Below are 12915 nucleotides of genomic sequence, written 5' to 3'. Positions count from 1 at the left end.
AACCATCAGAATTTTTTGGTTTTGGTCACTTTAATTTTGACTGTTAGGTCTGTTGATAAACTTAGGTTCAGATTCATTTTTCTTGGATCTTATCAAGTTTTGTAAATCTGGATGTCTATCCCATTCTTTAATTCAAGGGAAATTCTTAGCTAAAATGTCTTCAAATCTGAATCATCCTTTTCTTTCTCCCTGCTCCTCTTAGCCCTATGACACAGATACTGTTCTTGATGCCACCCCCTAACTCTCTCATATTAACTTTGTTTCAGTACTTGTTTTTTCTTCTTTGGCAATGATTGCCAAGAAATCCAGACTTTGTAATGCAATGTTGGGGATGTTATAGTCATAATCTATCCATTAGTTTTCTCTTCTGAACAGTTGTAGTCCATTCTCTATTTTTTTCCCATAATGCAGAATAAGAACACTGAGGACAGTGAGCTGCACAGGTCATCAATTCAGTTATCCTGCAGTCACCAGGAAATAATTCATTCATTCACCCCTCCCTCCCCCTCTCTTTCTTTCTTTCTTTCTTTCTTTCTTTCTTTCTTTCTTTCTCTATTTCTCTTTTCCTCCAGGGTTATTGCTGGGGCTTGGTATGTTTATTATGAATCTACTGCTCCTGGAGTCCATTTTTTCCACTTAAAAAAAAATTATATAGGATAGGACAGAAGTTGAGAGAGGAGGGGACGAGAGAGAGAAAGATAGACACCTGCAGACCTGCTTCACCGTTTGTGAAGCAACCCCTCTTCAGATGGGGAGCTGGGGGCTTGAACCAGGACCCTTGCATGGGTCTTTGAGCTTCACACTATATGAACTTTACTTGGTGTGCTACTTTGCACCACCCCCAGTGCCGGGATAGCCTGAGGGTGCTTCTTCCCGAGCAAGTGTTCTCTGGGTTGGAGAGAACTCAACTGTAGCCAACAGAGGCTGCTGCGTGGGAGAGGGATCAGGAACTCCTGCCACACTAACATTGCAGGAGCTACACTCTGGAACTCTCAGAGCCGGAAAGTAATTCCAAGTGATTTTACTCAGAAAAGCAGCTTGTATATATACTAGCCAAGTAGGGTAGAAACAGGGTGTGACATAGAGAGGGTGGAGCGAAAAAAGAGATTGGTGAAAAATCAGGGTGTGGCAAGGAGAGGGGGCGGAGCATATGAGAATTCTACCACTGAACCACCAATGCCCTGGAGGGAAGGTGGTGCTTAGTTAACAGTGGTTTATGTAAATAGACCACAGCTTTGAGTGGGATCAAACCAGTGCCATGCAGGCATGCCAGTGCTTAATTAAGCAGGATTAGAGACAGAAGCTTTAAGCCAGGGGAGCTGGCATACTACCCAACACCCCAGGAAATAACTGTTTTCCTCTTTACAGGTTTGGAGCTCTTCCTATGCTTTAAAAGTATGTCCAGGTCCACTATTGCTTGCACTTGTTGTATGCCACTGTATTATTTTCACCAGCATACTGTGAGGAATCCTCTACCATAGTCCGCTGAACTCCCTCCACCTTCCTGTTCCCACAAAATCAATTTTTCATTTATTTCAGAGTTCCACACATTAAGTGCTTATCTTGTCCACACTTGTTTATATTCACAGTTGGATTGATGTTTATGCCACAAGAGAATGCTAAAGCAACCTGCTTTTTAATATATCAATATTCTGGGTCACTTTTTTGCTGAAAGCTTTTCTTTAACTTAGCACTGAAGAATCCATTGAGTGATTAGAAGGTGTCACCCTCATGTTGATAGCAGCTTTACTCACAATAGTAAAAACCTGGAAACATCCAAAAATGCCCTTTGATAGACAACTGGGTAAAAAAGTTATGGGACATATGCTCAACAGAGTATTATGCAGCAGTAAGAATTAGTGATATTATATTATTTGGGGTAAAGTAGATGGAATTGAAGAAGATGATGCTCAGTGAATCAAGCAAGATTCACTGGAAGGTGAAGGACAACTTGGTGATTTGGGTGGTGAAAAATTAAAAAAAAATGATTAGGGTCCATTAGAAATAATACTACTTCTCTTTTAATATTTATTTATTTACTTATTTATTTATTAATGAGAAACATAGGAGGAGATAAAAAGAGCCAGACATCACTCTGGTACATGTGCTGCCGAGGACTGAACTGAGGACTTCTTGTGTGAGAGTCCGATGTTTTTTATCCACTACACCACCTCCTGGACCACAGAAGTAACACTGCTTCTAAGTCTTAGTGGAAGTTCAGAAATGTGCTGGCAGAAAGAGAACATTGAAAATGATTTAGTTTTAAGCAGAACATTGTTGTATCTAAGTTCCTAAAACATGAAGTCCTAAAGTGCCTGGAGCAGAATGAGTTTAACTGATGCACTACACCAAGATAAGAACTCCTAGGATACTGGAGGCATGAAAATATTATATGTGTTTAATATCTCAGTTACTCTAGAGCAAAGGTAATCACAGACAAACTCTACAAAATGTTATTTGTGCCATGAAGTGACATTAATTTTCTTTTAATTGTTTTCTGCTCCAGGAAATAATTCAATTAAATTTTACATTTCTTGCAGAAGTCAGAAACTCTGGAATCCAATCTCATTTACTTAAAGTGTATTTGTTTATTTATTTTACAATTATTTCAAATCCTGAATTCAAAACCAAGAATTTCTTAGTCTGTGATGACTCCATCAATGTGTCCTGGAACCTCACCTCTCAGAGCCCTACCCCACTAGGGAAAGATAGAAACAGGCTGAGGCTAGGGATCCACCTGCCAATGCCCATGTCCAGTAAAGAAGCAATTACAAAAGCCAGAGTTCCCACCTTTTGCATGCTATAAAATTTTTTGTTCATAGTTAGAGATGGGAAGAAATTTTAGGAGAAGATGACCAGAGGGTTCTGAACTCTAATTACAAGACCTGGAGAGAAAAAAAGAAAGAAAGAAAAAAGAAAGGACTTTAAAAAAAAAATCTTAAATGGGGGATTAATGGTTTACAATTGACAGTAAAATACAATAGTTTGTACGTGCACAATATTTTCCAGTTTTCTACACAACAGTTCAACCCCACTAAGTCCTCCTCTGCCCATATTCCAGAACCTGAACCCTCCCCCCAACCCTAGAGATTGTTACTTTGGTATGATAGACCAACTCCAGTCAAGTTTTGTTTTATATTTCCCCTTATGATTTTTTTTCAACTTCTGTCTATGAGTGAGATCATACCACATGCATCCTTCTATTTCTCATAATCTAACTTAACATGATTATTTCAAGCTCCATCCAAGATGGGGTGAAGAAAGTGAATTCACCATTAGTAACAGCTGAGTAGTAGTCTATTGTGTATATAGACCACAACTTGCTCAGCCACTCATCTGTTGTTGGACACCAGTGTCGCTTCCAAGTTTTGGCTATTACAAATTGTACTACTATGAACATAGGTATAAACAAATCTTTTTGGATGGGTATATTTGGTTCCTTAAAATATATCCCAAGGAGAGAATATATTTAAGGGTCATAGGGTAAGTCCCCTTCTAGTCTTCTGGGAGTTCTCCAGACTGCTCTCCACAGGGGTTGGACCAATTGACATTCACCAGCAGTGAAGGTGGGTTCCCTTGTCCCCACAACCTCTCTAGCATTTGTTGTTGCTATTGTTTCAGAGACCACAGGCAGAGCCACCACTGTAGCCTGGCAGTGTATTGTTGGTGCTATTGTTTTTGATGTATGACATTCTCTCAGGAATGAAGTGGTATCTTATTGTTTTCTTTATTCATATTTTTCTGACAGTCAATGACTTGGAGCATTTTTTCATGTATTTCTTGGCCTTTTGGATCTCTTCTGTGGTGAATATTCTGTTGATATACTTTCGCCATTTTTGCATAGGGTCATTTGTTTTCTTGTTGCTGAGTCTGATGATGGTCTGCAAGACAGTTTTTGGTAGGAAATTCTATCCTTTTTCTTCCAATAATATTTTTTCTCCCTAATACCTTACAAAACTATCTTCATGTAGCACTGTTGTATGCTTTACATTGGGTAGTTCTCCCCCGCCAAGAGAATTGGATCAGTCCAGTTAGTTTCGCGGGCCCACTTGGCCCCGCCCCCTAGGAACCCCGCCTGAGTTAGAGAGTTCCACAGTTAGAGAGTGGAAGAGTTCTAGAGTTCGAGAGCTGGGGAGTTAGAGAGTTCCTGAGTTCCAGAGTAAGAGTGAGTGCTTGGGCTGCCGCGGGAAAGAGGCAGCAGAGTTCTGCTTGGTGATTAGTTTGTCTTAGTTTATGAATCGTTGTTTCTGAATAAAGAAATACAGCTTCCCTGCCCAGCCATTGTCTCCGCGTCTCTGTTACCTGCCCGTGAAGCTAGCCCGGCCAGCTAGAGCCTACGAATCTTTAACAACATAGCACATTGCTGAGTATTGCCTTGGGCTGATGTCTGTCTCTCTCTCTCTCTCTCTCTCTCTCTCCCATTTATAACATTTTGGCTTGGTCTCATGTCTTTAATTTAGATCAATATGAAGACTATACTTTCCAGGGAGAAAATATGTGGTGAGGTAACCACATTTTCCTCAACCAAACCCTCCAGAGAATTTTTAAATGTGATTTTCTCAAGACATGCTGGACCAATAATTTATCAGTATTGTTTTAGAATAGTGAGGTGGCACTTACTACAATTAATACCTATATCTAGTGGGAGAATAAATGGATACACAAATGAACACGCACAGAAATAGTTTGTGTTCTTCTCTTTTGTGGGTGTAAACATTTTTAATATTTTATTTTAATGAGAGAGATACTGAGAGAAACACTAGAGCACTGCTCAGCTCTGGCTTATGGTGGTGCTAAGGATTGAACCTGAGACCTTGGAACCTCAGGCATGAAAGTTTCACATAACCATTATGCTGTCTCTCCAGCTCAGTAGTTTGTGTTCTTCTATTTCAAATCTTTCCAAAAAAGTCAGGTTGCTTCTTTGACAATAAAAAATTCATTTTTATTCTGCATTATTTAAGATGTATTTTAGTAATGATTATACAAAACAGAAGAATGTCCGCTATCATTTCATAAAAATATGAGCAGTCTCTCTCTCTTTCTCTCTGTCTCTCTATATCTCTGTGTGTGTGTGTGTGTGTGTGTGTGTATGCAGTGGAGGTTTGTGGGTCCCTTAATGCTAGTATAGTTATGATAATTGTAATCAAAGCAAATTGACTAAATTTCCATCCATGAGAGTGAATGGTTTTCCTAGTAGGATTGGATTTTACTATTGATCAGTTGACTAAATAGATTTCTCCTCTCATGATAATTGACCTTCCAACTCGAAGACTTAACCCTGTTCTGTAAGTCAGATTAGCTAACTGAAGGCTTTTGGATTATACAGATTTTAGTACGAGAGTTCTCAGTGCATCTCATTTTTCTCTAGCATTTGATTTTTCCATTGAGAATATCTTTTCTGCCCAAGGTCCCATTAGCTTCAGGAGATTTCTTTCAGATCATGTTTCTTAGCAGGGCTGCAGGTGATTGTTGCCTTTCTCTCTGTCTCTCTTTTCCTTTACCTCTTGTCTCTCACCTATCCTAAAAAAAGAAAAAAAAATAAAACAAATGAACAAACAAAAAAATATATGGCAACTGATAGTGGTGAGGTTGTGCAGGCATAGAGCCTGATAATCAGAGGAGCAAAAAATAAACAAGCAAACTAAAACTAATATAAACAAACAGCTCTAGAAATCTATGTAGGTATTCTCGTGAGCATTTTATTCCAAGAGTAAACTTCACCTGTGTGGAGTGAAATTGTACAAGGCAATAGGAACAAGTGTTACCAGAAGACTTTAGGTACAATAATTCATTCCTGAAAGTACCGCAGCTATGGGAATCTTTTGATTTCCTATTATTTCCAGAGATGTGAATCCTTATTAAGTGTTTGCAGTACTCAGTAAAGAGCATAAAAGATCCAATTTTAGAGAAACGTTCAACAAAATCTAAAGTACTTCAGCCCCATCCTGTTTTATTGCAATTACAATATACTGGTTTAACATAACAATAAAATAGTCTTCTATTAAACCTCAAAGTACAAAATTAGAAATGTACTATGTTAGTATGTCTTTCTTACAGGTCAAATTTATTTCCAAATATATTAGTGATGACATAGACTATAAAGTTAAGGTTATGTGTTACTCAGATTTTCATCAGAAAGAAAAAAAAAACATTTTATCTGAAGCCAGAATGATTAATGGTAATGTAAAATTTTTTGTTTTGAAAGTTGGGTAAATTAATTTAGATAGGAAAAATATTTATCAGAAAGATAAGTCCTAACATTTAGATTTGCAATTTCCTCCTGAGAGCATTTCCTGAAAAAAAGAAGAAAATGAAAGGCAGATGGATTCAATTAGGACAATATGTGAGCCCTCATTTGAGTCTATCTTTAGCATTTTAAAAATTTACCTCCAATTTCCAAAATTGGCCTTCAAATTAAGCATCTGCTTCAGGGACAAATCCAAATGCTTTCTCTTTAAAGAATATATAACTTGGTTTTTCAGTCTTTTCTTTCCCCTCATTTCTCCTTCTCTAACTTAGTCCATAGTATATACCAAATAAATCACTGTTATTTAGATTTCTTACAGCAATGCTACTGAAGATGTAATATAGTTCACCTAGAAGTTGTGGTAGAGATTTCTACATCAACTACTTCCAGCTGTTTCTATGCTGTGTTGGTTCAGGCATTGTGTTTTGACTAGTCTGGGCTGTAGAGTTTTGCAGGCTGCCATGCATCAGCATTTTCTATTTATCTCTAATATGTCAAAATTTGGCTCACTTGGATAGTGTCCTGCTTTTCCATGTGTGTGATGCAGGTTCTAGCCTAGCCCCTGTCATATTGAAGAAGACTTTGATGTTGTGGTCTCTCTCTTTCTATCTAAAAGAAATGTAGTTGGTGTGTATTGCACCAAAGCAAATGACTCTAGGGAGGGTGGAACAGAGAGGTTGAGGGAGCCCTTGGATCTTGGTGCATGATGGTAGAAAAGGACCTAGGTGGGTGGTGAGAGTATTCCACAGACATCTATTATGAGGAGATGAGAAATTGTACCCAAGGGGCTAGATGGTCAAACACTTGATTGAGCAAAAATCTTACCGAGTGCAAAGATCACGGTTCAATTATTATCAGGGTTTTAATTATTATTTCCCTGGTCTCCACCTGCCAGAGGGGAGCCTCACTGGTGGGGAAGCCATGCTGCAGGTGTCTCTCTGTCTCTATTCATCTCTGTCTCTTCCTTTCCTTTCAGTTTCTGTCTACATCCAATAAATGAATAAATCAAAATATTAAATAAAAAAGTATATCCATGTATTGACTACTGTAATATAAGCCATTAGCCCCCTTCAATAAAATAATAAAAGAAAATATATTAAGATATGGTCCTCCTCTGTGATTTTTCTATGAGTACCCATCCCAGATATGATGCCTCCTATTTTGTGCTCAGAGAAAATGTTCCACACCAAACACCATTCTTCTGAAGTTGATCTTCACTTGTGTGTTTCTACTCAGTGATCTCCTTAATCATCTGATTATTTACTTTAATATTCTTATAATCTAGCAAGAGACCTGACATATAGTCAGTGGATAATAAATATATAGTGTCACATAATTCAAGGAAGTGACTGAGAGACAGGGCAGGAGAAAGGAAAATGAAAGGGAGAATTATCAATAGTACATTTATTTTCTTGTCATCACTGGAAGTCTACTGGCTGACATTTTTCAGGTAGAAAGAATCTTAGACATGCTCATGATGAAGCAAGTACATTTCCCAAGTGAGCTATTTTGCTAGCCCAAAGATTATATTTCCTTGCATTTTTCAGATTACCCTTCACATGGAAATCTACTATCCAAGTTAAAATAAAAAGAATTGAGTTTCTACTGTGTTCAACACATGGAAAAAAAAGTTTCTATTGGGGGGTTGGCAGCAGCACAGAGGGTTAAGCGCACATGGCGCGAAGTGCAAGGACCATAGTAAGAATCCTGGTTCGAGTCCCCAGATCCCCACCTGTAGGGGAGTTGCTTCACAGGTGGTGAAGCAGGTCTGCAGGTGTCTATGTTTCTCTCCTCTGTCTTTCCCTCTTCTCTCCATTTCTCTCTGTCCTATCCAACAATGACAGCATCAATAACAACAATAATAACTAAAACAACAATAAAACAACAAGGGCAACAAAAGGAAAAATGTTAAATAAATAAACAAGTAAATAAATAATGTTTCTATTATTTTACTTTCTAAATAGCAGTAGTTCTTCAGTGGAGAGATGGACAGACAGATTCTTGAATTCTCTTGTGCCACAAATATATTTGGTAGTAGGGTTGCCAGGAAATCAATGAGCTCTTCTTATACTTAGTTAACCATGTTCTTTATTGGGGACTTAAGATGTATCTTCCCCCCACCACCTTTGGTTGCGAGATGCAAATATAATCATAGAAAAAGGGACACGATCTTTTTGAGACAAAAATTCTGACCATTATTGGATGATCAACAACCTTAATTATATTTGAGATCTGAGATGTTCTGGGTACAGTGCAGTAAAGTAGAAGCTTTCTATCAGCAAATTGTATGTGTTTGACTTTCATATTACTTTTTATTTATTATTTCTTATTGCCGCCAGGGCTATCCCTTGAGGCTCAATGCCTGAATGAAGACTTCACTACTCCTGGTGGCCATTTTTCCTTTTCTTCTTCTCCTTCTCCTTCTCCTTCTCCTCCTTTTCCTTCTCCTTCTCCTTCTCCTTCTCCTTCTCCTTCTCCTCCTCCTCCTTCTTTTTCTTCTTCTTCTTCTTTTTCTTTTTCTCCTCCTCCTCTTCCTCCTCCTCCTTCTTCTTCTTCTTTTCTTTTAATTATTATTTGATAGGCCAGAGAGTAATTGAGAGTGGAGGGGGAAATAAAGTGGGAGAGAGACATCTGAAGCCCTGCTTCATCATTTATGAAGTTCTCCCTGCTGCAGATGGGGACACGGTACAGGGGTGAGCTTGAACTATCTTCCTGTTACATGGTATTGTGTGTTCTCTACTTGGTGTGCCATCCTCCTGGCCTGCTAAATAAGTTCTTTTACTTTAAAACTTTGCCACAAATATTAACTATCCATTGCTCCTTTTTTGCCATAACATGTGTCTACTTTTCCTTGTAGGGTTTGAACCTGAAGAGGCTGGAGATGTTGCAAGGAGGAAGAGAGGTGAGAAACTTAAGAGAGAGGGCCAGATTGGGGAATGGTAGGAGAAAATGGTTGCTGTGTTGTGATGATGCTGTTGGTGGTGGTGTGGATGTCAATGATGGGCAGAATGCTAGTGGACATGTGCTGGCAGAATCCTGCACTCAGGTGTCCCAGTCACTCCAGCCAAAACCTATTTTGTACATTTATGTGAGTGTATGTCTTGTTTTAGTTATTGGACAAATACTGCTTCCTGGCTAGGCAAGCATTATTTCTGGATTTTTATATAAGCTAGGTCTTCATCTAGATAGATCTTATTATAAAATAAGATCATGGTAAATCATGAAAATGATTTACTAAGGAATTAACCATAGTTTAGTGATGGAACATTCTGTGACATCTGGGACTCTTCGCTGTCCAAGGTCACTGGCATATAACACTAGAGTGCTGCATAGTATTGCATAGTGTGAAGTTGCTGGAGTAAAACTAGCAATTTTAAAATCCCTTTAAAGTATGGTCTACTGCAAATGCTTCGGGAACAAGAGTTACTATCATTATTTTTGATAACATTATGAAACATAATGTCATATCATGTGTACTATTACTTTCCAATCCAACAGAGTATAACTACTTAACCTAAAAGAAAATTCATTCTGTGCTAATTGTGTAAATCCTGTTCTTTGCACTGTGATTTACACTGTTGGGAAGGGGTAACATTTAATCTCACCCATCCATATCTTCTTGTTGGAAAGAATGTAATTTTGTTTTTCAATGGTATTCCTATAACAATTTGGGGACAAATAGGATTTGTATTAGGAAGTGAGAAAACCAATCTTGGCCCCTCACCGTCTGTTACCTCTCTGTACTTTGTGACAATCTGATGTTAGCTCCTTCCTTCCCAATGCTTTTATTTCCAGTTTGATATTTTCAGAATTGGACATTTTAATTCTTGGGACATCTGTCATTTAGGGTCTTGTTCGCGTTTGTTTGCTGTTTTCCACCAGGAAGAGTCTGATTTTTGTTGAGAGACACTAGTGGCTGACTCACACTAGCAGGAGAACGGGAGAAGGTGAAGTAGAGCAACACTTGTAGATATTTTTCATGGTGTATTAGAGCAAGTGAATAAGGATATGGTGTAGTGAAGGCAGACTGGAGAAAAATGTAGTACTAAGGAAGATCTCAGACCAGTCACTGTTCACTGAGGGCAACTACTTTTTGTTTGTTTAATTATTTATCTTAGTGAGAAATATACAGAGAGAAAGATATAGAGAGAGACCAGAGGACATCTCAGCTCTGCCTTATGGTGTTGGGGATTGAATGGAGAACTGTAGAGCCTCAGACAAGAGAGTCTTTCGTAGAACCATGATCCTTCTCCCCAGTCCTGAAAGCATATTGTTTCTTTATGTGTATGCAGCTGATTATTTAGTTATTTCTTACTTTCAGATCACTGTGAAGTTAGCTTCACAATTATCTCTCTCCTTTAATTATATTATGGTCTAGGGGAAGGTTTTTAATTCACTGATTAAAAGTAATACATTGTATTGGGAAAATGTTGATAAGACAGTGAGTTAAATAATCTGTATAATATAGTCAATTATACATATATTACTATGTCTATAGTATAATAAGTAAACATGTCCTCTATTCATAAATCATTTGATTCAGTCTATGCATCATCTATTGTATTTCTTACTCATTGACACTGTGTGAATCCTGAATATTAGTGTAAACTCTACTTCTCTTCTATAAGCTAGAAGAAGACATCAGACAATGTCTTGTTTGGGGAAATTTGCATCAACATTTCTTCATAGAACCAGCTATAGGTGCTCATGTATGGCATAGAGAAATGCATTGGGAAGACAGCAGTATGGCTGTGCAGAGAGACTTTTACACTTGATACACTTGAGATACCAAAGGTTCCAGGTTCCTGCTACCACCATAAGCAGTGCTCTGAAAAAAAAAAAAAGGAAAGGAAAGAAAAGAAAACTTAGAGGAATAGCTTCTAAAATACTGAGCGACAACATGAAACATATTTTTATTTATGCTCTTACTTCTAAGTACTCAACAATGTTATATTCAAGATGAGTAAATTAATTATTCTTAGCCATTTATCTCATCTACCCCTTTTATACATTAGATCATTGCCAGACAAAACCATTAACATGTTCCAGTTGTTGGCTGTGTAAAATTTAATTGAAATATAGATTTGCATAATAGAATTCTGGAACTTTAGAAATTACAGAAATTCACCAAAATAAATGAAATAAATTTCAAGATTCTGTGCATATTGTATAGAGCCTGTTACTTTTTAGCAAAACATGAACAAACAGTTCTCTGCCCCTTTTTTTATTCCAGTTGTAGTTTATCAAAGATGTTGTTTCCATCTCTAACAAGCTACATTTAATCGTATATTAGCTCTACTTTCACTTTCTGAATGTAAAGGTCATGAGGACTATGGAAAATAAGTAGTGCCTTGCAAAAACAAATGCCAAAAATGTAAAAAGGTTAAAAGCATTACAGAAAGAAAATGATCTTGTAATTTTGCTTTGAAAAATATATTAATCTTAGTGGGTGATTCTTGATGTAACAAAAATGGTGATAGTAATTATGAAACTAGTTCAAGAGTTGGCAAGGTGGGGGCTCTTAGTATGGTACACCTGGTTAAGCACACATATCACCAAGCACAAGGATTCAGGTTCAAGACCCCGCTCCCCACCAGCAAGGGAATATACTTCATGAGCAGTGAAGCAGGTTAAAAAAGAGTTGCCAAGTTGGCAGTGAACAAAAAAAAAAAAAAAGAACACATAAAGAATATGGTAGCATAAGGCAGTTAAAGGAAAAAGGAGATGTGACCACGCTACTACTACCATAGTAGCTTCAGTTTTCATTCCTTGAGAATGAGTCATTCACAGACCTCAGACAATCTGAAGCCAAACTGCAAAGGACCTGATTATCAATAGAATCAACAGCATCCATGGGTATAAAATAAAATATCTATGTTTTGCAAAATAAGATATCTCTGGCATAGGAATTCAGTAAGTTATCCCAAAATGAGGATAGAAAAAGTGATGGTCAAATTGCAGATGCTACCATGATGCCAGCCTGGCTTCCCTGGGCAGATGATCTCACCAATGTGTCCTGGAGCCCCACTTCCCCAGAGCCCTATGCCACTAGGGAAAGACTGAAGCAGGCTGGGGCTATGGATTCACCTGCCAATGCCCATGTCCAGTGGAGAAGCTATTACAAAAGTTAGAACTCTCATCTTCTGCATCCCCTAATGATCCTGGATCCATAGTCCCAGAGAGATAAAGAATAGGAAATTTTCTTTTTGTTTTAATTATTTTTATTTATTTAAAAAAGGGGACATTAACAAGACTGTAGGATAAGAGGGGTGCAACTTGACACAATTCCCACCACCAGATCTCCATATCCCACCCCCTCCCCTGATAGCTTTCCTATTCTTTATGCCTCTGGGAGTATGGACCCAACGTCATTGTGGGATGCAGAAGGTGGAAGGTCTGGCTTCTGTAATTACTTCCCCACTGAACATGGGCATTGACTGGTCGATCCATACTCCCAGTCTGCCTCTCTCTTTCCCTAGTAGGTTGGGGATCTGGGAAGCGGAGCTACAGGACACATTGGTAGGGTTGTCTGTCCAGGGAAGTCTGGTCGGCATCATGTTAGCATCTGGAACCTGGCAGCTGAAAAGAGAGTTAACATACAAAGCCAAACAAATTGTTGAACAGTCATGGACCTAAAGGCTGGAATATTGCAGATGAAGTGTTGGGGG

At 38.2% G+C, this 12915-nt stretch overlaps 1 long non-coding RNA gene across 1 annotated transcript in view; it reads left to right on the top strand.

Annotated features, from left to right (window-relative positions):
* The window catches only part of LOC132537518 (uncharacterized), a 171815-nt gene that overhangs the window by 30600 nt on the left and 128300 nt on the right, over window positions 1-12915 (top strand). The window lies entirely within an intron of this gene.

This window comes from Erinaceus europaeus, chromosome 3 (assembly GCF_950295315.1).
Source record: "Erinaceus europaeus chromosome 3, mEriEur2.1, whole genome shotgun sequence".
NCBI lineage: Eukaryota > Metazoa > Chordata > Mammalia > Eulipotyphla > Erinaceidae > Erinaceus > Erinaceus europaeus.
The sequence above is the reverse complement of the archived record's forward strand: the minus strand, read 5'-3'. Positions and strand labels throughout refer to the sequence as shown.